The sequence below is a fragment of the Myotis myotis genome, unplaced genomic scaffold (genome assembly GCF_014108235.1).
Source record: "Myotis myotis isolate mMyoMyo1 unplaced genomic scaffold, mMyoMyo1.p scaffold_m19_p_3, whole genome shotgun sequence".
NCBI classification, from domain to species: domain Eukaryota; kingdom Metazoa; phylum Chordata; class Mammalia; order Chiroptera; family Vespertilionidae; genus Myotis; species Myotis myotis.
In genome coordinates, this window is record NW_023416335.1 from 76,279,652 (window position 1) to 76,305,511 (window position 25,860).

Here is a 25,860-nt window from a genome sequence, read left to right on the forward strand (position 1 = left end):
CACATGATTTTGAATTTTTTTCTATTAACTCAATAGTTTGATTCTAAACTTATTGTTCACTGCAAATCTTATCTTTATCCTGAAGTTTACAATGAGAAGTGATTATATTGACTAGAAATTGGCTCTATAGAGTAGCTATGAATCCTGAACATTATTATATTTTTTATTAAATTTTCCAAAACGTAGCTATATAAACATCAGACATGGTCAATGACACTAAGAATTCTACTGGCAAGTGTTTCTAGATATATGAAGCTGTGAAGTACAGGGTAATGATATCATGAAAAACGTAAAGTATTTTTAAATACTTGGGATATTAGCATATATTTATATTACAAAGGTTATATATTTGAGACATACTAGAAAATATTTAATTTCATAAGCAGAATATGTTCCTAATGAAGCATAAACATAGACTGTACAGTAGTAAAATATACTAGTTAACCACTATGGCATAAACCAAAATTATGGCTGCAATTTGATTAAGTAAGTAATACAAAATGTGTCCAGAAAAATAATGAAGTATATAATATTTTTTATATAAATGACCATTCTTTTAAAAATCACTTATGCAATATGGAATTTAATATGACTATTGGCTTTGAGTTCAGAAACCCAACTGAAATTAGCTTGGGCCAAAAAGGGAATTCATCGATGCCATAATCATGTGTTACTGCAAGGCTGTGGATTTAACTTAATCCACACATAGGAATCATAGGAATGACATTGGGGATAGCTCTTTCCTCTCTCTTTTACTGCTTTCTTCTGAACGTTAGTTTCAGTCTCAGCTAGATTTTGTCCTTGACCACTGGCAACTCTTGAGGTATAAATCTAATAGTTAGGTGGAAATAGTTGAAATACCGCACCCCCCCTCCCCCCGCTTTCATCTCTAGTTTAATGGAAAAGAATGCTAAGAAGGTTCTATTACTGGTAACTGATATGAGCCACTCTTTGGTAGATGGAATTTACAAGTTACCAGGCCATTAATTCTACCCATCTTATATTTGGTGATGCTTCCAAGCATGAGATTTAGTATCTCCAAGAAGTCTCACTTGGTGTCAAGCGTAATAACTGCCCATCCTGATGAGAGGAACCACAATATTTGCTCTTTCCAGAGTAAGTGAGCTGCAGACTGGGTGAAAAAGGTGAAGAGATTAAGAACTACAAATTGGTAGTCACAAAATAGCCCTGGGGATGGAAAGTGCAGCATAGGGAATATAGTCAATAATATTTTTTAATAACTACCTACTGTGCCAGGTGGGTACTTGAAAAATCAAGGGGACAACTTTGTAAAGTAAATGATTGTTTAACCACTTTGCTGTACACCTGAAACAAATAAAAATTATATGGAATGTAAGCTGTAATTGAAAAATAAAATAAATGAATGATGAGTCTACTATGCTAACCATGTTTCTGACTTCCACAAATAAATCTATAGTTTCAATATCACTATTAAAGGCATATATGAAAGATAAAGGGAAATAATATATCTGGGCTCTTATTAAATAACCAGAAGTACTTTGTTAAAATAAATGCAGGTTTGAATGTAGTGCCTGATATTTCTATCATCTGCAGTTGGATAAAAAAAGCATTAAGCCCATTTTGAAACTATTGGAAATAGGAATCATCACAATTTGTTCATTAGTTCATATTCAAGTATAAACCATAGAGCATTATTTTTCTAGTCTTTGTTCCTAACAATTACTACCCAATCTATATTTAAGTTTCATAAAATTTGCTTCCTAAATTCCTTGAAATGTAGCTAATATATTGTGCAATTTTCATTGCAATAATTATCATTTTTATATGAATACCGTAGACATTTAATAAGCCTTCCTATGTCTCCTCCAAATTAGTCTTCACGTTGCTACTAAGTGACTTTTTGCAAAAATAAAATTTGACCAACATAGTGCATCTTTTAAATTACACCATATACCAGTCTAGTCATGACCAAAAAAATACTATTAGCGTAGTTGCTTTCTGAGTTTCAGAGACACATATTCCACTTTTAATGTGTCTTTAGCTTTAGATTTCACTTTGATATTTCTAGGTTATTATGAATTTATAATAAAATGCAATTTTTAGCAGAAGATTTTTCTTTACAATAATTGTAGGTACATATAATTTTCATAACATATCAAACAATGTATTGACACTATTTAGCTCAATTATATAGGACCCTGCCAATCACAACTTTTCAATAATAAATTGGCAAATGTAGATCATTGTGTGTGCATGTACAGTATTTTTATAAACATCAGTATTATACAAATTAATTATTAGTTATTTTAAAATTATTATAAATGCTTCTACCTTCTAATAGATACATAGTTTTATATCAGTGGAAAAATAAATAGGGATTTTGCTCTTTCAACAGGACCTAGAAAGGGAGAAAGAGAAGATTATATATTCAAGCTTTGCCAGTTCTTTTAGATATGAAGTGATGAGACACTGATTACGTGATTCTGCTAAGAAAAACCCATTAAAGACCCTTTCTATATGCAAAGTAAACCTAGACCTAAGGAATAAGGGGGAATTTAATTCATCTATGTGATGAAATAAGTCGGGAGCCAGAGCCACAGAGGGCTGGAGCATGTAGAGGCACATTAATCTCTTATTCAATGGGAGAGCCTTGTCAGGAGGTAGAACTCTGGGGCAATACATAATGAGGACTCCTTATGGCAAGGTGGTGAAGGACTACACAACAGTTTCAGTTTTAAAGATTTTGATATTGGAAACCATGTGTATCTAAAACCTTCAGTGAAATCTGATACATACACATAAATGCTTTTTGTGAGCATTAAATGAGAAAATAATTAAAAGGGCCTATGTCGTTTAACTGGTTTTAGGTAGTTAGCTCAATTAGTTCAAATGAGTATTGCCACAAAATTGCTGATTAAAAGATGTCACAGAATCTCAGTGACATACAGAAATGAATATTTCTATCTGGTGTATAAATAGTGGTTAGCTGATCTAGATTTACTTGGTTGTTTTCCAGGGATTGATTGATTGATTGATTGATTGATTGATTGATTGATTTATCTGATTGATTGATTGATTGATTTCAGAGAGGAAGGGAGAGGGAGAAATAAATGGAAACATCAATGATGAGAGAAAATCATTGATCGGCCACTGCCTGCATGACCCACACTGGGGACCCAGCCTGCAACCCGGGCATGTGCCCTGACCAAGAATTGAACCATGATTTCCTGGCTCATCATCTGTGCATCTTTACCATGTTTATTTTAAAAGGAAAAGTATTAATATGTGACTCATTTTTTAGAATTCCCTCATTCAGAGGGAACTACTGGAAACCATTTTGAGATTGAGATTGCATTTTTAACCTTTATATGTCCAGTCACAGCTCTTTGATGTTGGCTTACATAATGACTCAGAGACCATTCCATTGCCTGCTACATCAATAAAGAAAATTCTGGGCCAGCCCTGGCTGGTATTGCTCAGTACTTAGAGCATCAGCCTGAGGGAGGGGTCATGGGTTTGAGTCCCGGTCAAGGTTGTAGGTTCTAACCCCAGCACTATTTTGGTCTTCTGGTCAGGGTGCATGTAGGAGGCAACCAATTGATATGTCACTCTCACATCTATGTCTCTCTCTCTCTCTCTCTCTCTCTCTCTCTCTCCTTCCCCCTTCTCTCCCTCCCTCCCTCTCTCCCTTCCTCCACTTTCTCTAAAAAGCAATGGAAAACATATATTTGGGTGAGAATTAACAACAACAAAAACAATACGAAGATCTTGGGACATATATATCTTAAAAGTTTAAACTTTTCCGAAAGAGATTGGTCTCATATATTGGGGTATATTAGCATAGGAGAGCCTATGCCTAAAAGAATTGCTGAAGATAGCTTTAAATGCCAGAAACTGAATTGAAGATTTAAAATAGTAGGTGGGTTAACTCAAATAGATATAAGACAGTCATCAATAGTTTATCATTTCAAGTGTGTCAGAGTATGCTTCCATTTGTATAACAGCACCTAAATATGTATGAAATTGTAGATGGAAGATTCCAAGATTTTAAATATTTAAATAACAAAAAAGCAGGTGCTGTTTTGTGAATATTAATAAGTTAAGCTATAAAGAATATAGATGGGGACTATAATATGGAGAAGAGAAAAGCAGGATAAATTTAAGGTACCACAGGTCTCCTAGCCACTCGGTAATAAAGGAGGTTTGCTTCACCTTGAAATACAAATACCAACACTATATTGAAAATAATATTGAAGAAATGTAGAATTATTATATTTAAGAATAAATAATAATAATAAAAAGCTTGCTATTGTAATGTAATTTGGAAAATACTAGTTGGGCAAATTTGATGGGAAAATAATAAATTGTATCAGGTTAATATCCTATATAACAAAAAGGTAATATGCAAATTGACCATCCCTCCAACACACAAAATGGCCACACCCATGTGGTCAAAGATGGCCACCGCCATGTGGACACAAAATGGCCTGCAGGGGAGGGCAGGTAGGGGGGACCGGGTCAGCAGAGGAGGGCAGTTGGGGGGGACCAGGCCTGCAGGCCTGTGAGATCGGGCCTAAATGGGCAGTCGGACATCCCTCGAGGGGTCCCAGATTGGAGAGTTTGCAGGCAGGGTGAGGGACCCCCCCACCAACCCTCTGCCATGCTTGAATTTCATGCACCGGGCTTCTAGTAGGGAAAATAAACTATTATTAACATGATATAGTTTATTAAGAAAGAATATACTTATAAAGAATTTATATACTTAGATAATTTGGCTAAATTGTATGAGTGTGTGTGTGTATGTGTGTGTGTGTGTATTGTGAATAAACAGCATTTTTACACTTTAACAACAAGAATTTAGAAAATTCATAAAAGCATTCTTACCTTAAAAATACTATTTCAGAAATCATCAAAACTATGAGGTATCTAGGGGAAAAAAACCTACTAAAATTTTGTGTTTACTTATAACATTTATAAAACTTTATTGATACTAAAGCATTTAGAACAAGTTTCTCTACTCATATAAATATATTGCATTTATGTATGAGAGGGTTAGTTTTATATTAAGAATATATGCACCCATATGTTCATAGCAGCACAATTCACCATAGCTAAGATCTGGAAACAGCCTAAGTGCCCATCAGTAGATGAATGGATTAGAAAACCATGGTACACCTACACGATGGAATACTATTGCTGCTGTAAAAAGAAGGAACTCTTACCATTTGCAACGGCATGGATGGAACTGGAAAGCATTATGCTAAATGAAATAAGCCAGTCAATGAAAGAAAAATACCACATGATCTCGCTCATTCATGGATAATAAAGACCATTATAAACTATGAACAACAAAAAAAAAAGAATAAATAACAAAAATGCAAAAAGATATAAGCACAACTCAGCAAAACATTTTACAAGTGAATATATATAATGTAGCAAAAATATGTGCTTGGTGATCATGGGTATTGATGTAAGGATAATAATTTCCTCTGGATAACAAATAAGGAGACAGAAATTGATCTGGGTTTAACTTTAAATGTAATGGTATTTCATCAGATGGATAAATAATTTTTTCTCAGTATTTAATGATATTCCATTATTTTGTTACAGGATTCCAGGGCAGGAGGAATAGGGGAAACTGAGATAGGACAATTAGGACAAGACCAAACAGTATGAATAATTTGAAGCTGGCCTGAAATAACAAACCACTATGTTCCCCAGCCAAGGACACTCTGAGAGTAAATAGTTAAAGACCTCCCTAATGAGAGAACAGCAGGGGAAAAGGGGAAAGGAAAAAGGACATTTTTATGCCCTAAGTAGAGAAGCCAGCAGTCTTGGGGCTTGGCAAGATAAAATTGCCAGGATTCTGGGAAGACCACAACAAGAAAAAGTTGGGACTTTATCTATAACAAGATATTCAGCAAAAGAATCTTTTGAAACTTACAGACAGGAGGAGGGTATATTACTCCTCGAACTTGCTCCAGACATTTGCTTTTCCGGTGCTCCAAGCCTGATGAAATAGAATTGCTTGCTTTGTTTGCTTTTTCAATAAAGGTGCATGCTTTAATTGCTTGAATAAATTGGCATTTCACAATGCAGTCAGTGTCTCTCATATAAATTCATTTGCATGAGAAGACAAGGATCGAGGTTGGGGACAGCTGTATCCCACTAGCTCTGGGGGCTGTCCTGTCTCGTAACATCTCTCTGGTGTCAGTGAGAGGTGCCTATAAAAATTTTATGATTTTTTTTCTGCTCAGATAAAATTAATTTCTAGTCTAATTTTTCATTCTTTGTTGAAAATTATATCAGTAATATATAGTTTAAGTTATCACTCTAATTCATTCTCTGTGCATTGTATTTAAATATCTAAGGATTCTTGTTGTTCATCAAACTGGAAAATTTGTAGTGTTTTACTTTTGTACATACTTCACTCATTTATTCTAGTTTTACAGAAAGTATATTAGACGTGATTGTATATATGTTCACTGTTCTCCTATATGCTTCTGTTTTTCTTAATGGTTCCTGAAAATTTATTTACTTAAATCAGTTCATTGAAACAGGTGTTTTTTTGTTTGTTTTGTTTTGTTTGTATAGTGTTTTTTCTCTCTCAATTATCTTTGGAGAGCTTTTATGTCATCTATCTTGCCATTTTGTTAGGATGCTATTCAAAATTTTAGTATGTTCATACATATATTTGATTGAGAAAAATATATATTTTTCATAATATATAAGTATTTTATTAATTTTAAATGTTTTTTTATGTTTTTTTTATGTTTTTGTTATATGTTCTTATTATGTTCTAGTAAAAATAATATAAATTTAATCAAACCATTTTAAATTATAAAATTTTGAAATTTTGGAAATTTAATTTAAATAAAATGTATTAATAAATATATCAGTCTTATAATCAAGCACAAATTTATTCATCTATTATTTACAGTGTAGTTCGGTTAGTAATAAAAATGATGCAAGTTTTTTAATAATTAATTTTTGTCATTTTGTCAGGGAACTTACCATCAGTTGACTTGAAAAAATACATACCTACCTAAATACACACACAAACCTATATAAATACCAAGATAAATTTGTGTATGATAATCATATAAAGATAAATATATTATGTAATAAAGTCTTTAATATTTTCTTCTCTATTGTTTACTGTATATGTATATGGTTAGAAGATGAAAAATTATTGTGTGAATTTATTTACATTTCTAGTCATATATTTACATTTCAATTGCAAGAAATATTTTTAAATTCATTTAACAAACAATTAGGAATCTTTGTGAGAGTTTCTAGGATTGCAATAGCAAGGAAAAAAATTATAATTTTGTTGTAAAGGTAATACATTTGGACAGTTTTTACCAAAGATAGAAATTATTACGTTAGAGATATTTATTATGAAGCCAATCAATATTCCTTTAATTTTTTATGGCACCAAATTTTGCTAGATTTTAAAATAAATGCAAAATAAATCCTCATCCTGATGGGAGACCTTTAAAAAGGACAAAAATGTCCTGTATAGAGCTTTAGACTTGTCAGGAAATGAGTTTAACATTGTAACAAACCGGCTAAGGAGTAGAAATTTACTAGTCTCAAAGGACCCACAGCATTCTGCTTCTTCTTTTTTTTTTTTTTTTTTTTTTTTTTAGGTGACTTTTAAAGGTCTTTCTTGGGAAGAAGATGTAGAAGACTAAGGAATAAAGAACCGACTGCTCATGATTCACACTAATAAGACAGTAGAGACAGAATTCATGAACATATTACAGATTCACAAAAGCAGCTCAGCTAATTCCTCCAAGGTGAAATTTATAGATTTCTTTGCTGAGGGAGATAGCTAGGGAATGATAAATTGCAGCCCTCCTGGAAATGAGAATAGAGTCCTGCTTCCATATTCTATTGTGGGATCTTTTAAGATCTTTGTGCAGGCCCTTGAGCATTTTTCTGTGAGTGGATTTCCTCTTTATGATGCTATAGTATAAATCCCAGAAAAGGATAGACAGTGCTATACTTTATGTTATGTATATACATAGATCTCTCTGAGAATTGAAATCCAAGCAGAATCTTGAGTTTTGGGGCGATTGGTATAAATAAATGATATTACCTATACAAACCTCTCACCACATCTTCATATCTCATGCACACATCCTAACTGACAAGAAACCATTTGAGTCGCCCAAAGGTAAAATTACACAAATGTTTCTGTCTTACATACTTTTCAGACATTTTTGTGGAATCACATATTTAAAGAAAGGACAAATATCTTCAAATATTGAGGCTAAAACAATTTTCATCTAAAAGTTTCAGTTTAACCTAATGTTTAATAAATTTACCCTGAAAAAAAAATAGCATACAGAAAAGCATTGACATTAGTTTGTTTCAAATGAGTAAAACTAATAATTAGTCTATGAAAATTAAATGGATCAACAAATCTCAAAATCTTAATTATATGAATGTTTAACTTCTTTTATTTGGTGTAGAGATATTTACACCTATAATATTAGCAATAAAAACATTATATTTAAAAGTACTTATTAATAATTCATTAAATAATATAACTATTAAAATGTCAAAACTAACAGATTAAAAAATATTTTTCTCTCAGAGTAGTAATGTGTGAAATGGTTCTACATATTTCCAATTTAAAAATTGGAACATTTTTAAAAATAAAAATGTCTGGCTTAATAGAAAAGACCTGAGACTTTTCTGTCAAGATATGCTATTTTGGTTGAATAGGGAAAACATGTGTCCTTTTACAGGAAGGGCTACGGTATTCCAAAAGCTTTTCAGCAAATTGTGGACATTCTTGGTTAATATACCCAGCTGGACAAGTAGAGTGGTATTTTTACTATTCGTTAATACTGTTATACAGACAGAGTCACAGAGATCTGCCAAAGGTGCCCTTGAGTCTTTACTGAACACTGACCAGGTAACTTATGTGAAGATAATTCTGAGCCTGGGGAGACTCACCAGAAATTAACAGGCAGAACAATCCTGAAGCTCACACAGGCTCAGAGTAGGTTGTGTGTCCACCAGCCAGAGTAGAAAAGTCTCATAACACATGAGGTGTTGGTTAAAGTATTCATGGAGTTATTGTCTTAACAATAAGGGGAAATTGGCCCTAGACTAAAAGCTGTTCTTGTCCAATCTAAGAAAAAGCAAAGGAAAATCTTGACAAGATCAAACAATATTTTATGTTGCGTATATATGAAGTATGACATTTCCACCATATCTTTCATGTTTGGTGAATTAAATAAGAAAAAGAGAATTATAAAATAATGATAATTATCTTATTTTTGGTTAAAATTGAACTTCCAGAACATACATTTCAGAAATAAAGACATTAACTTTGCTCATGAAAATGTTATGTGAAGTTTTTTATTAGTTTGAAAAACTAAAAGACACTAAAATGCATATTTAATATCAATAAACTATGATTGTCAACAAACCCATCATAAAATTAATAGCATTATTTCTTTGGACTTTTCTGGTTTAGGTAATTAATGAAAGAATTTACCAGTTTCACAATAGTGTTTTAGCTTCTAAGCAGCTCTTTGCTACTTATTTACATTTTATAGCATTTCACTAAGATCATTACGAAATAAGTGGTCTTCTGTTTACGATTGTTGAGGATAAAAAATGTTCCATTCATTCTTGAATATTTTTAAAGCTTACTTACTGTATCTACAATGATGAACTCTCTTTTGAATCTATACTTAATTTCCACCTTATAAATTTAATTAAACAGAAGCTGCTGTAATTCTTACTAAAGCACCTATGATTTAGAGTGCTAACATAAGTGTTGCATTTTCATGCATTTGTCAACAGCTTCAAAATATTAAAAACTAGAGGTTCAGTGCATGGGATTAAGGCACTGGTGGGGGGTGTGGCCTTCAGGAATCTGCCTGCTGTGGGAGCACCAGTCATCCTGGTCAGCCAAGAGTAGCTCCCACTATGGGAGCACACTGACCACCAGGGGGGAGCTCCTGCACTAAGCATCTGCCCTCTGTGGACAGTGCATGTCATAGTGACTGGTTGACTGGTCGTTCTGGTCATTCCATTGTTTGGTGGCTGGGCTTTTTTTATATAGGATAGTGCATTCATGTATTATTTTACCTTGTCATCAGAAGATGGATTGTATGATTTAAAGAATGTTCTATAAATATATTTCATACAGAATATCATTAGACACTGTATTTTCAAATTCAGTTATTCTCATTTATAATGAGTATGCATTTGTGTGTGTGTATGTGTGTGTGTGTGTGTATGTGTGTATGCATTTTCACTAATAAGAAAGGATAAGGGTTGAAACAATTATATTTCTGAGTGGTAAATCAAGCTCTGAAACCATTTAAATATTTAGATACTTTATTTTTTCTCCAGGCATGAAACATCTAATTATGCACACTTGTTTTGTTTTTCCAGTTAGTTCAGGAGCCTCATAAAACAAATTTTAAATGTTTTATTTTGCTTTTCTATAATAGGGCACTATTCAATGAAAAATGATTTCTACTCAATTTGCTGCTATCAATGAGTAAACAATTAAAATATTTACTTAAGCAGCATTCATTCTATGTTCTTATATCATTTATATCTCAGAACATTATTACATGAAAAAATTAAAAAATCATCATTTTATTATCTTATCATTCAGTGACTCCACATTTGTTAGCTATTTGCAAGACTAGAGGGCCAATAGCTTTCTTCTTTATCTATGAAACTAGAGGCCTGGTGCATGAAATTTGTGCATGGGTGAGGGGTGTTCCTCAGCCCGGCCTGCACCTTCTCTAATCTGGAACATCCCTCTCTCAATCCAGGACCACTGGCTCCTAACCGCTTGCCTGCCTACCAGCCTGATCGCTCTAACTGCTCTCCCCTGCCACCCTGATCACCCCTAACCACCTCTGCCTTGGCCCCACCACCATGGCTTTATTCAAAAGGACATTTGGTCTAATTAGCATATTACCCTTTTATTAGTATAGATAGAGGCCTAGTGCACAGGTAGGGGCCAGCTAGTCTGCCCTGAAGGGGGTCCTGGATCAGGGTGGGGGTCTCCTTAGGGGGCGGGGCCAGCCTGGGCGAGGGACCTGGGACAGTTTTCAGGCCAGCCACACCCCGGTCGGGTTGGGAGTCACTGTTGAGGGGTGGTGCCAGTCTGGGCAAGGAGCCTGGGGCAGTTTACAGACTTGCCACATCCCTGATTGCCCAATTGGGGTGGGGGGACCTTGCTGGGGGCAGGGCCGGCCTGGGTGAGGGGTGTCCTAGGGTTTTCAGGCCAGCCATACCCTCATCAGGGTGGGGGTCCCTGCTGGAGGCTGTGGTTGGCCTGAGTGAGGGGCTGATGGCCCTTTTAAGGCTGGCCACACCACCATTCGGGTGAGGGTGCCCACTCAGGGCAGGGCTGGCCTGGGTGAGGGGCTGATGGCAGTTTGCAGGCTGGCCATTGATGGATGTCCAGAAGATGTCTGGTCTAATTAGCATATTACCCTTTTATTAGTATAGATGTTAGCAACTTGGGTGATTCTAAATTAAGCCATGTAATTTTTCTCATTTCTCAATGACTACAAGTAGGTTTAATACATGCATAAATGAAGAGTATATGATAATACTAGTAGATAGGGTTATTTATCTGAACAGTTTTTATTTGTTTGTTTGTTTGTTTTTTAGGTTTGGGTCAGTTACCACTTTCAGAGAGCTGTTCCATGCTGATAAATGAGTTAAATAAGAAAATTTAATAATGTAATTTTAAATTTGTATTAACTTAGGTTTTGTGCAAAAATGCTAAGGGAAAGTTCAATTTTTCAAATTCTTTTTGGAAAAAAAGAGGGATGATAAAGGATTATGTTTATTTACAATTTTTCTTTCAGGCTTACTGGGACTTGAGGGAAAATTGGTCTCATATATACTCTCATCATTTCAAAATATCAAAATATCTTTACATGATTTTTATTATGTAGACTTTTGTTACAACATATATAGATTCATAGAAGTTGATAAGATAATACAGAGAATTCCTAAATATTCATACCCATGTTACTCACTTATTATTAGATTACTAGAGGCATAGTGCATGAAATTTGTGCACGGTGGTGGGGGGATTCCCTCAGCCTGGACTGCACCCTCTAGCAATTCGGGACCCCTATGGGAATGTCTGACTGCTGGTTTAGACCTGATCCCAGTGGGCCTAAATTGGCAGTGGGACATCCCTCTTACAACCTGGGACAGGAGCCGCCTAACCGCTCACCTGCCTGCCTGCCTGCCTGATTTCTCCTAACCACCTTTTCCTGCCTGCCTGATCGTCCCTAACCACTCATCTGCCTGCCTGATCTCCCCTAACCGCTCACCTGCCTGCCTGACCACCCCTAATGGCCTTTGCCTCAGCCCCTGCTGCCATGGCTTCATCTGGAAGGACATTCAGCTGTCGGGTCTAATTAGCATATTACGCTTCTGTTTGTTAGAATATGGTATATGAGTTACAATTAATAAACTAATATTGGTACATTAATATTAAATAAAGTCCATATATTGTAGTTTTTGTATAATTTCCTTTTTATGTTCCATGATAACATTCAGGGTACTACATTACATTTATCAGTCACATATCCTTAGAATACTTGTAGCTATGACAGTTGAATGTCCTTCATTTGAGATTTCCTGATATTTTTCTCATGATTAGATTGGAATTATCAATTTTGAGGAGGATGAACATAGGCATAAAGTTTCATTTTCATCATATAAAAGGCCTAATCTATCAACATAATCATCACTATTAATGTTAGCTTTCTACACGTAGCTGAAACTTGCCAATTTTCTCCACTATAACATTATTCTTTTCTCTTTAATTTCCATATACTCTTCTTTGAAATGGAGTCACTATACACACTGTACTTAATTATGCTTTTATTATTTAAGGACAGAGTATTTTCCTAAATTATTAAAAATTCTTCTGAATGGAATATTTATTTTTTATCTCATTAAAATTAATTTAGCCAACCATTTATTTATATCAGTGTGGAGAAATGGATATTTATTTTAAAGTTGGGGAATAGCCCAATGCTATTTTATTTATTTCATTCCTCAAACTTTTCTAGTTTTAGCCACTGGGAGCCTTTTCATTCTGTGTAGAATATATATATATATATATATATATATATATATATATATATATATATATATATATATATATGTATATATATTTCATCAATGTATGTGTGTGTGAGTGTGTGTATTTTGCATTTTAAAATGTACTAGGCTCATCATTTTTATGATGAGATTCAGAATCAACAATTTATCTAAGCAACACCAGTTCCTTTTATTGGAGAAGATCAGTCAAAACCAAGAGCTGATTGCTAGTTTTGTTGTTGCTACTGAGTTATCATTTATTTTAGGCTTTCTCTTCTGACATAACAAGGGATATATATATATATATATATATATATATATATACCCCTCTACTAACACATACACTAATACATAACTATAAATATTTCTAGGTAAATATGGAAAGCTAACCATGAGTTGTTTCTGATGTCTTCAACTCTAATCTATTGCCATATAGATCATACTAAGGTCCTTCCCTTACTACTCTGTAATTCTTAGGCCATTAGTGAGAAATAAGCCTCTCACTATCTGTCATTCATTTATTTAGTTGTGCAAATCAAGTAGATAACTATACTATACTATAATGTATCGTTATCAGAAATGTGAACTCACGTCTTCATGGGCAGCACTGTTTACAGCTATATTACTGCTCTGTGTGCTGTTCCTTTGTGTTTGGTCTTATAGATCCCACCTATTTCCAGGTAACTTAGATGGGCATCTTTTCCTCCCATCCCCAAACTCAGGTTGTTTCATACATTTGAGATGTAGTTAGATTCTTCTGTCACAGTTTACACTCATTCTTGTAGTCTCTAGCCTCCTAAATGGTTTTAAAATATTTGCATGTATTAGAGTTTATTTCTGTAATGTAAAGTGGTATGGGTTTTGTCAAATATATAATATCATCTATACATGATTACAGTGCCTTATCAATCCCCATAACGTTTCTTAACTGGTCCTCCTGTTGTCCCCAAACCTCTGATAACCACTGATGTTTTTAACTGTTTCTAGATTTGCTTTTTCCAGAATGCCACATAATAGGAATCACAAACTATATAAGCTTTTTATTCTGTCATCTTTCCCTTAGCAAGATGCATTTACATTTCCTTTATATTTTTTTGTGGCTTAATCATTTATTTTATCAGTGAATGAGTTCTATTGCATAGATGTCCCATAGTTTGCTTATCGATTCATCTATAAATGTCCCAAGAAGGACATCTCATTTGTTTCTAGTATTTGATGATCATGAATAAAACTTTTATAAACATTTTTGTGCAGATTTTTGTTTGGACATAAGGTTTGAAATCAATTTGGCAGATCACTAGGAACACAATTACTGCATCATATAGTAAGACTGTGTTCAGCTTTGTAAGAAGCTGCTAAACTGTCTGCCAAAGTGTCTGCAACATTGTTCATTCCCAGCAGGGATAAAGGAGAATTTTTGTTTCTTTAATTTCTTGCCAGAATTTGGTATTATCAGGTTTTTGGATTATAGTCATTTTAATAGGTGTGTAGTGGTATCTCATTTTAGTTTTAATGTGCAATTCCATGATGGCACAGAATGTTGAGCATCTTTTCACATTCTCATTTGTCATTTATATATCTTACTTGTAAGGTCTTTTCAGATCATTTTTTTTCTTTTTATTCAATGTTATTATTTATATTTATTGTTGAGTTTTAAGAATATCTTGTATAATTTTATACAAAACTTTATATGTGTTTTGTATTTTTAAAAATATATAGTTTTATTGATTTTAGGGAGGAAGGGAGAGGGAGACAGAGATAGAAACATCAATGATAAGAGAAAATCATTGACCAGCTGCCTCCTGCACACCCCACACTGGGGATCACCTCACACTGGGGATTGAGCCCACAATGCCATCATGTGTCCTGACCAGGAATTGAACTGTGACCTTTTAGTTCATAGATCAACTCTCAACCACTGAGCAACTCAAGCCGGGCCTGTATGTGTGTGGTGTGTGTGTGTGTGTGTGTGTGTGTGTGTGTATGTTTTTTCTTACAGTAAATGACTAATCCTTTTCTTTTCTGAACAGTATCTACATCATAGCAAAAATGTTTCCATTTCAATAGACTCTCAAATCAATTACATTTTTCATAATTTGTAGTTTTGGTTTTACATCAAAAAAATACATCACCAAACCAAGAAACAAAGCAATTGGCTAGAATATTTTCTATGAGTTTTCCAGTGTTGTTTTATATTTAGTTTAAAATGTACTATGAGTTAATTTTGTCTTGTCATCTGTCTCTAGGTTGATTTATTTGGTATACAATGTCTAATTTTTTTAGAACCATTTGCTGAAAAAGATGTCATTTCTCCATTGAATTTCCTTTACTCCTTTTGCCAAAAATTTTTTTGCTATATTTTTAATTTAGTTCATGGGCTCACTATTTGTTTCATTAATTGACATGTATGTTCTTTTGCTAAATGCCATGATAGATTATCATAAGTCTAAAAGTAGGGTAGTGTTAGTTCTCAAGCATTATTCTTAATTCGTATTTTGTTTGTTATTTTTGGGATCCTGTTTTTCCAAATAAAATTTAGAATTAGTTTGTAGATGTTTATAATATAGCTTCTTTGGATTTTCATTAGAGTTGTCTTAGGCCTAGAAATCAATTTAGGAATAATTGCCATTTTAAAATATTATTCTCCTATTGAACATGAAATTACTCTGCTTATTTAGATGCTCTTTGATAACTTTTATCAAAGATTTCTAACTTTTTTACAAAATTTGCTTATATTTTGTTAGAGATATACCTATATGCTCTTTATTATTATAATAGAAGTACTGTGCTAATGCTAATTAAAAGATGCTACAGTAGCAACATTAATTTCAGATAGAGCTGACTTCAGAACAAAAAAATATCAGGTTTTAAAAGAGGCATTACAAATTAATAAGGGATTGATTCTCCATGAAGACATAATTTTTTAGCCTATATTTTTTAATGTTAGGTTGACTTCTCATTAGAAACTATCACAGTATTTGGGAGGACTAACATGGCATATGCAGAATTACCCAAATATTGCTAATTCTACTAATTAATTGTTTTATTTATATCAGATTATTATTCAAATAATTAATGTTACTAAATAATGTTGTGTGGATCTAACTTGAAAAGATCTTCAGTGTGATAAATAGAAAACAGGACAAAATGACATTGCTCATTAAATAAGCAAAATTTATATAAAATTATCTGCTTTTAAATGTTATACGTAGATATAGTGTTTTTGGAAATGTGTGTTGTATAGTACCAAATTCAAATGTGGTTAAAATAATTTCAAGATATATTTATATTTTTATATGCTTATGTACAATTAATCTTTGTAATTCAATGAGTTAGAATAAGACTTCTTTGGACATTGTCTGATACTATAGAATAAAAAAATTGTTTGAAAGAAGCAATAAATGAATGAGAAAGTGAATGCATGATGTTTGGCTTCAGATATTAGTTGTTTTGTTAGCTTTTTGGACCACCATTTATAAAGGGTATTATGAATACAACCGACTCATTGAGAAGCATACTTAGTTGTTACTATACTTTTCCTTCACTGATCTTATATATAGGGAATACTATTGGAACGGTGATAAAATATTAAATAAGTGGAAAGCTATAGTGAGAGAATGTGTTAGAATAAGCTGTCCTCAAACCAGGAAAGTCTGAAAAAACTTAATATCAACATTGACAAAAAACACAAATCTAATTACAGTGAAAGAGCAAAGAAAATATTTTATTTAAAAAGAAAAAAAAACACTCTTGGAATGCAAAATACTTGGAACTCAAACATGATTAAGAAAATATAGTAGCTGCTGTTTTGCCCAAAAGTATACCTATAATTATATTTAGACTGAGCTGTGGTGACATTTGGGATCCCGAATTAATATAAAAACTTCTTACAATTTCCTACTATGTCTGCTGTATATTTCACAAAGTAAACTGTAAAAATATCAGGGAAACTTCCAGGCTTGGAAACAAGGAAGTGCATATTGACCAGCTCCACCTGAAAGAAAGCAGAGCACATTGTCCTCAAATTGAGTCACTATCTTGCATTTCACAGAATGAATCTTCAGTGAAAGGCCTGGATTGTTTCCTGCATACCCAGTACAGAATAATGCATTTGAAGTGACAAAAGGATGCACTCAATGCTCCCACACAAAGGCTACAGAGAGTTCTGTGTAAGAGATTCAGGTCCTAATAAAACAATGAAGAGCCCTGCAAAAGGTAGCTCAAATTGAGCTCTTTGCTTTCTTATAAATGAGTCTGGAAAACGTCCCAAATGATTACTGCTTTTATAAAGCAATATCTATTTGAATGGTGTGGCTGAAATTGGAGTGAGAATAAAAGAGCCTAGTCTCAGACCATCAAACTTCAGAAGGAAGGCAGGGGAGGGGCGTGAGGGCAGATGGGGGATGGGGAAGAAATCAACCAAAGAACTTGTATGCATATAAGCATAACCAATGGACACAGACAATAGGTGAGTGAAGGCCTGGGTTGGGGCACAGTGTTAGGCTTGGAGAGGACAATGGGGGGAAAAGGGGACATATGTAATACTGAAAAGGGTTACCTAGCTAGTTTAAGTAGAAAGGGGGTCCAGGAAGGATGGAGGTATTTCTGGCATGAACAATTAAAGCAGCCATAAGTTAGATCTAAACAGCCCTGACTAAAGGGGTAATAAAACATATCCAGCCAGGACAAGTGGGCGAGGAATGCATAGATGGGGGCTTCGAGATGCCAACACACTTATCTTATTTGTAGGATAAAGAAATGTTGCAAGATAAGGGGAGAGAGGAGAGGGGAACCATGTGGGCTTTGAGCTTTGAAACTTATACCATGTAGCAGAATGATCAATGAGGAAAGCAAGGGGCTCCTAAATCAAGGAAGGGTCCAATTAGAAAGGTCAGGTTCAGACAAAAAACTGCAGCATATATAAACTGAAGACAAAGGGTCAAGAGGCACATTTTTTAGATTGACTTTCCCATTATGGGGGGGGGGGGCGCTTTTCCTATTCCCATTTGGGGGCCGCTCCCCAAGGAGTCCCATTTGGGGAACCCTCTGACCCTATGGAATTTGTATCTGCTTCCAATAAACTTCTACATTTTTATTAAAGAAGACTTTATGTCGACAAGTTTATTCTTCAAACTTCATAGGGCAAGAACCCATGGAAGAAGTCTACACGCTGAACCCCATGTTTCAATGCTTTCAACAATAAAGAATTAAAAATAAATTTAAAAGCCTAGTCTCATTTCTAATATAAAAGCTGTGGACGTTGCTTTCTTTCCAGTGTGGCCAAAGTATTTTCAAGATGTTTTGCAACTTTGTTAATCTACTATAAAACTCTTTGAGATCTTACTCAATAGGGACACCAAAGATTACATTATTTTGACTAGGCAAATAAAAAGATGACTTTTAAACTTTTTATTCAAACCTAAAACTAATGAAATGGATTATGTAATATAAAAAAAATTAAACAATACTTCAAACTTTATAATTACATAAAACAAAGGAAATATTATCACTGACTTTTACCTTGACTTTTGACTTTAGAGAATCATCTGATAATTCAATAATTCATATCTCCCTTATAAGAGACTAGAGGCTCAGTGCACAAAACTTTGTGCACTGGAGGGAGGCCCCTCAGCTCAGCTTGCCCTCTATCACATACTGGGAGCCCTCAGGGGATGTCCTACTCTCTGCTCCCTGCTCCCCTTGGGGAGCCAGCCTAAGCCACAGTCTGGTCTCCCTTTGTGGCAGGCGACCGGGCTGATCAGGGGAAGGCACCAGCCCCATCACCCCGCTGTTGCAGCCACTGCCAGTCACCGCAGCCAGCAAGGTGTTTTCATCAACACGGACTCCAGTCCCTTTACCATGAAAAAAATGACAACTTTCTTTAGGCAATTTCAAGATGTGTCTTTCATAGGATATGACCTTTCTTTCTTTCTTTCTTTCTTTCTTTCTTTCTTTCTTTCTTTCTTTCTTTCTTTCTTTCTTTCTTTCATTTCTTTCTTTCTTTTTATCCTCACCTGGAGATATGTTTCCATTGATTTTTAGAGAATGTGAAAGAGAAAGGGAAAGACAGAGAGAAACATCAAAGTGAGAGGAACACTTTGATTGGTTGCCTCCTGCATGAGCCCTGACCTGGGCCCAGGCCAAGGAGGAGCCTGCAACCTAGGTACATGCCCTTGGTCAGAATTGAACCCAGACCCAGCATTGGGTAGGCCGAGGCATTATCCACTGAGCAAAACAAGCTAGGACAGGATATGACATTTCTTAGCCCTCCAGCAGTGGACCTTCCTTTTTTTCTCCAGGAGTGTGGTAAAAAACCCTAGATCACCTATTTGGATTCTTATTACCCAAGTTACTAAGAATATTACCAGTGGCATACAGGGAACTAAGCCAATGAGCAGTCAGAAAAGGTGTTTCCTCTGTAGTTCACACCAATTGCTGGCTTGGCCCCTGCCCAGGCCTCAGGCTTCTGGGCAGGGGACCTCCAACTCCCTCAATCGTGGGCTCAGCCCCTGCTCCCCATGATCGCTGGCTCCGCCCCTGCACAGGCCTAACTCCTCTGGCCAAGGCCTTAGCCCTGGGCAGGGGACCCACAGCTCCCACCATCACCAGCTCTGCCCCTGCTACCCCTGATTGCTGGAACCGCCCCTGCCCAGACCTAACACCTCTGGCCAAGGCATTAGGCCTGGGTAGGGGACCTCCAACTCTCCGCGATCTCCCACTCTGCCCCTGCCCAAGCCTAACACCTGTGGCCCAGGCATTAAGCCTGGGCAGGGGACCCCGAGCTCCCCACGATCGCCAACTCGGCCCCTGCTCCTGTGATCTCCTGCTATGCCCCTGCCCAGGCCTAATGCCTGTGGCCAAGGCATTAGGCCTGGGCAGGGGATGCTCAGCTCCCCGCAATGACAAGTTCTGCCCCTTCCCAGGCCTAATGCCTCTGTCTAAGGCATTAGGCCTGGGCAGAGGACCCCCAGCTCCCACCATCACCGGGTCTGCCCCTGCTACCTGTGATCACTGGCACCGCCCCTGCCCAGGCCTAATGTCTATGGCCCAGGCATTAGGCCTGGGCAGGAAACCCCCAGCTCCCCATGATCACCAACTCGGCCCCTGCTCCCTATGATTGCCAGCTCCACCCCTGCCCAGGCCTAACACCTCTCACCAAGGCATTAGGCCTGGGCAGGAGATCCCCAGCTCCCCGCCATCACCGGCTCTGCCCCTGCTCCCCACAATTGCTGGCTTCCCCCCTGCTCCCCACCATCCTGGCTCCACCCATGCCTAGGCCTAACGCTTCTGACCGAGGTGTCAGGCCTGGGCAGGGGACCTCTCAGCTCTGATTGCAGGCTCCAATAGCCGATAGCCAGTGGGGGCCTACATATGCAAATTAGCCGCCATCTTTGTTGGTGGTTAATTTGCATATTGTGCTGATTAGCCAATGGGAGGCATAGCGAAGGTATGGTCAATTAACCTGTTTGTCTATTATTAGATAGGATAATTTATGCAGAAAACATAGCATAGAAATTTAGCAATAAATATAATGTTTAGGTATTTAAATTTGGCAGTCATGCAATAAAACAAATACTTAATACCTTGATAATTCTTTATTTTCAATTTTGGCTCAGTTATATTGAAAGGAGTTTTAGGGACAAACTAAGCAGGTTTAGGGAGTTTTAGGAATAAAAAGGGTCCATGGGGAAGGAATGCATAGGTGAGGGCTTGAAGCTACCAGAAGGCATGCATTCACAGAGAAAGAAAAAAAAAGTGCCACAGGATAAGGGGAGAGGAAGACATCTATTCACAGAAGATAAGGAAAAGCCACAGAGAATGGGGAAAAAGAAAACAAACTCTCACAGAGGAGAGAGAAATGCCTGATAAGTGGCAGAAAGAGGAAAACAGATTTTCACAGGAGATAGAGAAATGTTATAAGATAAGGGGGAGAAAGGGAGTGGGGCACCATGTGGGGTTTGGGCTTTGAATCTGATATTCTGCAATAGGAGTGACCAATTAGAAGGGAGCATGAATTAAAAAAAGTTACAGCTTTTAAAATCCTTAGAAAAAAAGGGCTTTGTGGGTTACTCCCTACCTGGGAGTCTGTACTTGCTGCCAATAAATTTCCACCCTTTTATCTACCACCTTTCATTCTTTGAATCCATCTGGACAAGGACCACGGAAAGAAATCATCCTTGCATCCTGCTCAGAAAAAGAACTGTTAGGTTAGGTGGCTCAGGAGGCGGCGCAAGAAATAGAGTCCAGTGAATCAGAAAAGAAAGGAAAGGAAAAGGTTTATTCTGCGTCCCCGGGAGACCCACGTACCCCAAGGACAGGGCACGTGGATTCACGCCAACAGGGAGGGGGGCGCTTTTTTTATACTGCGGTTGGGTGAGGGGCGGGGACATGAGCTGAGGAATTCTCTGCTGCAGGGAATGGGCGGAATATTGAGGACTAAGTTCTTATCTGTGTGGGGGTATGTGAATTCAGGAAGAAGAAGCTGGTATCTCTGTCTGGCACCTTGATCTGTGAGAAATTCCAGGGGAAGTCCATTATCTTGTCATGTCTGCATGTATCCGATCCTGGGCTCTCTCCGACCTAACAAGAACCTGAATCAATATTATGAATATTATTGGACAATTCTCATTCCCTATTTAGGTCAACAGTGGGTATTTTTCATTTGTTTTTAAGGATTTACTGAAATTCAGCTCTATGTGATTTCTGGTTGAGAAAATTGTTTACTTTGTGTGAAATATTGGGCTGCTTTGATCTTTTCTTAAAAAATCAGTTTATCTATCTGAACTTTCTTCATCTGTAAGGATTAGAGGGAGTCTTCCCCTTCTTAAATGGTTCAGAGACCAGGAAATTGAATGTAGGGTATTTGGTAAGAGTGCATAAGACACTAGAATTATGCTAGCTCCAGGCAGGTGAGAGAATAGGAGGTTTGCCTTAAGGATACGTACCAAGTTAGGTTTGCCTCAGGAGCCAGTGATTCACTCCCTCTTGACAAAAATATGTAAAACTTCCAGGGTACAAACTCTTTGGATTAAGATCAAAATCTAGACTTTTCATTGAAGACCAGAGATGTGAATAAATAAAAACTGAAAGGTACATCAGGACGGTATATGTAAAAGATATATGGAGAGGGAAGACATTAGCATCATGACACATAATGATTGACTAGCTCTTTAAATAAATGTTCAGTATACATTTATAATAAAATAATTTTATGAAAAATATTATCTTAATTCCCCAAATGCACATTTTAAATTTAAAATGTCCTTTTCTATCATTTCCAGAAAATTACTACTCTTACAAACTTAAGAAAGACTCCATTATTCATTGTCTACAATGAAGCTTCTAGGAAAATATAATAAATGAGAAATATATAATGCAGTCCTTAATAGGGTATGCATTTGATTACAAAATAAAAGTATCACAAATATAGGAAATAAATATCAATTGCCGATTTCCGGTTAGTATTTTAAAGAAATGGCTTGCTCATTTTGTTGATCACATTTTGATAGATATAATAAATGTATACATGTTGAAGCTTTTCTAATTTATTCTCTTTTAAAATTGTCCTACTTGGAAGAGTGATGTTCTAAGTAATGAAATTATTGTATCAGTTAATAGTGATTAATCAAAATTTTGACATTATTCCCAGAAATTCTATTTTAGTGTTAATTCTTCCAGTAACTATGAAGATTATATATATACATCAACTACTCATTATTTTTCAGTAAGCAACATAGACAATAACAAAAGAAAAATAAGCTCATTGATATAGACAAAAACTTGAATTTCAAAACATAATTTTTAACCATCCTATTATTGATATAATAATTGGTTTAAAAATTAATACAACTATATTATGAAATTCCATTTTCAAATGCATACAATGCCTGATTTACCTTAAATATTTCAAAATATTAACAAAGATTGTTTGGAAAAACATAGGAAGAAGTAAATGAAACTACCAAAATACATTAAAATTTATATCATCCTGTGGGAAAATTCCCAACAGAGGCTAATATGCTGCTACCTGTTGGAAAACAAGTTATAGCTCGTATGTATTAAATCAGAATGTTTCAATATTACATCTATGCAAGCCATGGAAAGCAAGAGTATGTTTGTTGGACAAAAATTAATCACTTAGAGTTCCAATTATTATTTATATTTGTAATAGGAGTTCATGATGTATTACCAATGACCTGAGTATTGGACTTGCTTTAGATGTTTTCAAATTTTATTTGCATTATTTTTTCTCCAATAATACAAAAAATATAATTTATATTTTACCTTTTCTAATTTTCTCCTGACTACTTTAATTTTAAATTTTCTGAAAATAAATCTAAATCTCCTTTCTTCAATTTATTATGTTACTATGTATACTAACCTTAGGCTTTTACAACAGCTTCCAATCTGTTCTTTTAGTCTTGTAAGTCTCTTAATTTCTGAAGACAACATTTTTATCAATAACATTTTATTATGCATTAATATCCTTAAAGTAAAAAAGGTTATTGCTAACAAACTAATAAAGCTAATAAATACATTCTTCTTGACTCCATTCATGATTATATATAAAAAATATTAGTATTATACCACATCCATACTGATGGTAAAAACCAAACCTATAATTTAAGATATAATGTTAGGTAACTATAACTATGAAGAGAAGACAAAGTTAGGGAATTGAGAAAAAATAGCTCCCAGGTATATTCTATTTTTTAAAATTTATTCTTATTGTTAAATGTGTTTAAATGTATTCCTTATGACCACTCCTTTTTTTCCCCATTGATCCCTCTCCCTCCCACTCACAAGGCCTTCACCACACAATAGTCTGTGTCCATGGGCTATGCATATATGCATATAAGTTCCTTGGTTAATCTCTCCCCACCCACCACTCACCTTCAACTTCCTCCTGAGATTCCCCACTCTGTTTCATGCTTCCATGTCTCCGGACCCACTCCGTTCATCAGTTTATTTTGTTAATTAGATTACACATATGAGATTATGTGATATTTGTCTTTCTCTGACTGACTTATTTCACTTAGCATAATGTTCTCCAGTTCCCTCCATGCTGTCTCAAAGAGTAAGAGAGCCTTTTTTTTTTTTTTTTTTTTTTTTTTACAGCTGCATAGTATTCCATGTTATAAACGTACCACAGCTTTTTTATCCACTTATCTACATATGGTAACTTGGACTGTTTCCAGAACTTAAGTATTATGAATTATGCTGCTATGAACAGTGCATCTTTCAGTCTTTTCAATAAATTGTTTTGGGAAAGTTAGACAAATACAAGCAAAAAAAAAATGAAACTAGACCACCAACTTAACACCATATACAAGAATAAACTCAAAATGGAAAAAAAGACTTAAATGTAAGTCAGGAAACCATAACAATCCTAGAAGAAGCCATAGGCAGCAAAATCTCATATATTTGTCTTTGAAATATGTTGGCAGATACATTTCTGAAAGCAAGGAAACTAAAGGGAAAATAAACAAATGGGACTACATTAAAATAAAAAGCTTCTGCACAGCAAAAGAAACCATCAACAAAATGAAAAAGGAGCCCACTGTATGGGAGAACATATTTGTCAATGATACACCTGATAAAGGGTTAATATTCAAAATATATAAGGGGCTCATACAACTTAACAAAAGGAAGATAAATAATCCAATTAAAAAGTGGGGAAAGGACCTAAATAGACACTTCTCCAAAGGGAACATACAGATGGCTAGCTACATATGAAGACTTGCTCAAAGTCACTGATCATCAGAGAGATCCAAATGACAATGAGGTATCAACTCACACTTGTCAGAACGGCTACCATCAATAAATCAATAAATGACAAGTGCTGGCCAGGATGTGGAGAAAAGGGAACCCTAGTATACTGCTGGTGAGAATGCAGACTGGTGCAGCCACTATGGAAGACAGTATGGCATTTCCTTAAAAAATTGAAAATGGAACTCTCATTTGGCCCAGTGTTCCCACTTCTAGCAATATATCTTATGTTCATAGGTTTAATCTATTTTAATAAAATTTTATAAGCTCTTCTTATCACACTGAAATAACATTTTTAAATTATCTGTTTTAATTTGCTTTTATGTAAAGCATCTGTATACATTTAAAATCTATTTATCTATTAACTGAGATGTATATATATATATATATATATATATATATATATATGTTAAACATATTTGATTTGCATTAATATAAATTTAAAGTGAGTTAGTAACCAATAAATAAATAGCTATATTCAGTTTATATTCTGGAAATATGAAAATATGCATTTTCCCTTGAGAAACACTTAGAAGTGCTGGATGAAACAGAATACCTTTCAGTGCATACTGTATCTTATAAAACAAATAAAATACTAATGAAATAGTGATGAACCATAAATGAAGAAAGAACTACATATTTTGTAACCCCATTAACCTAGATCTTTCATTTTTAAACATACTCCCAGGATACATAGTATGTAATAGGCAAAACCACTGTGGAAAATCACTTCCAATGTAATGTGTAGACATAGAAATGTAAGTGGAAAATATATATTTAAGCAGAAATTAGTAAACTATAAAAACGATTTAAGGAGAGCCCACAGAATCCATATAAAAATGGGGGAAAACATATGGCATTTTTAAATAGAAGATAGATTGTATATCAAAAAAGAGTATCATAAGATAGGGTTGAGATAATTAGGAAGATACTGAAATTAAGAAAAAATTGCCAAGTACTAACCAGTTATGGTACATTTACACAATG

General features: G+C 35.2%; 1 pseudogene; it reads right to left on the reverse strand.

Annotated features, from left to right (window-relative positions):
- Positions 1-24,034, reverse strand: part of LOC118650456 — a 152,785-nt pseudogene extending 128,751 nt beyond the window's left edge.
- Positions 24,035-25,860: the final 1,826 nt, after the last annotated feature.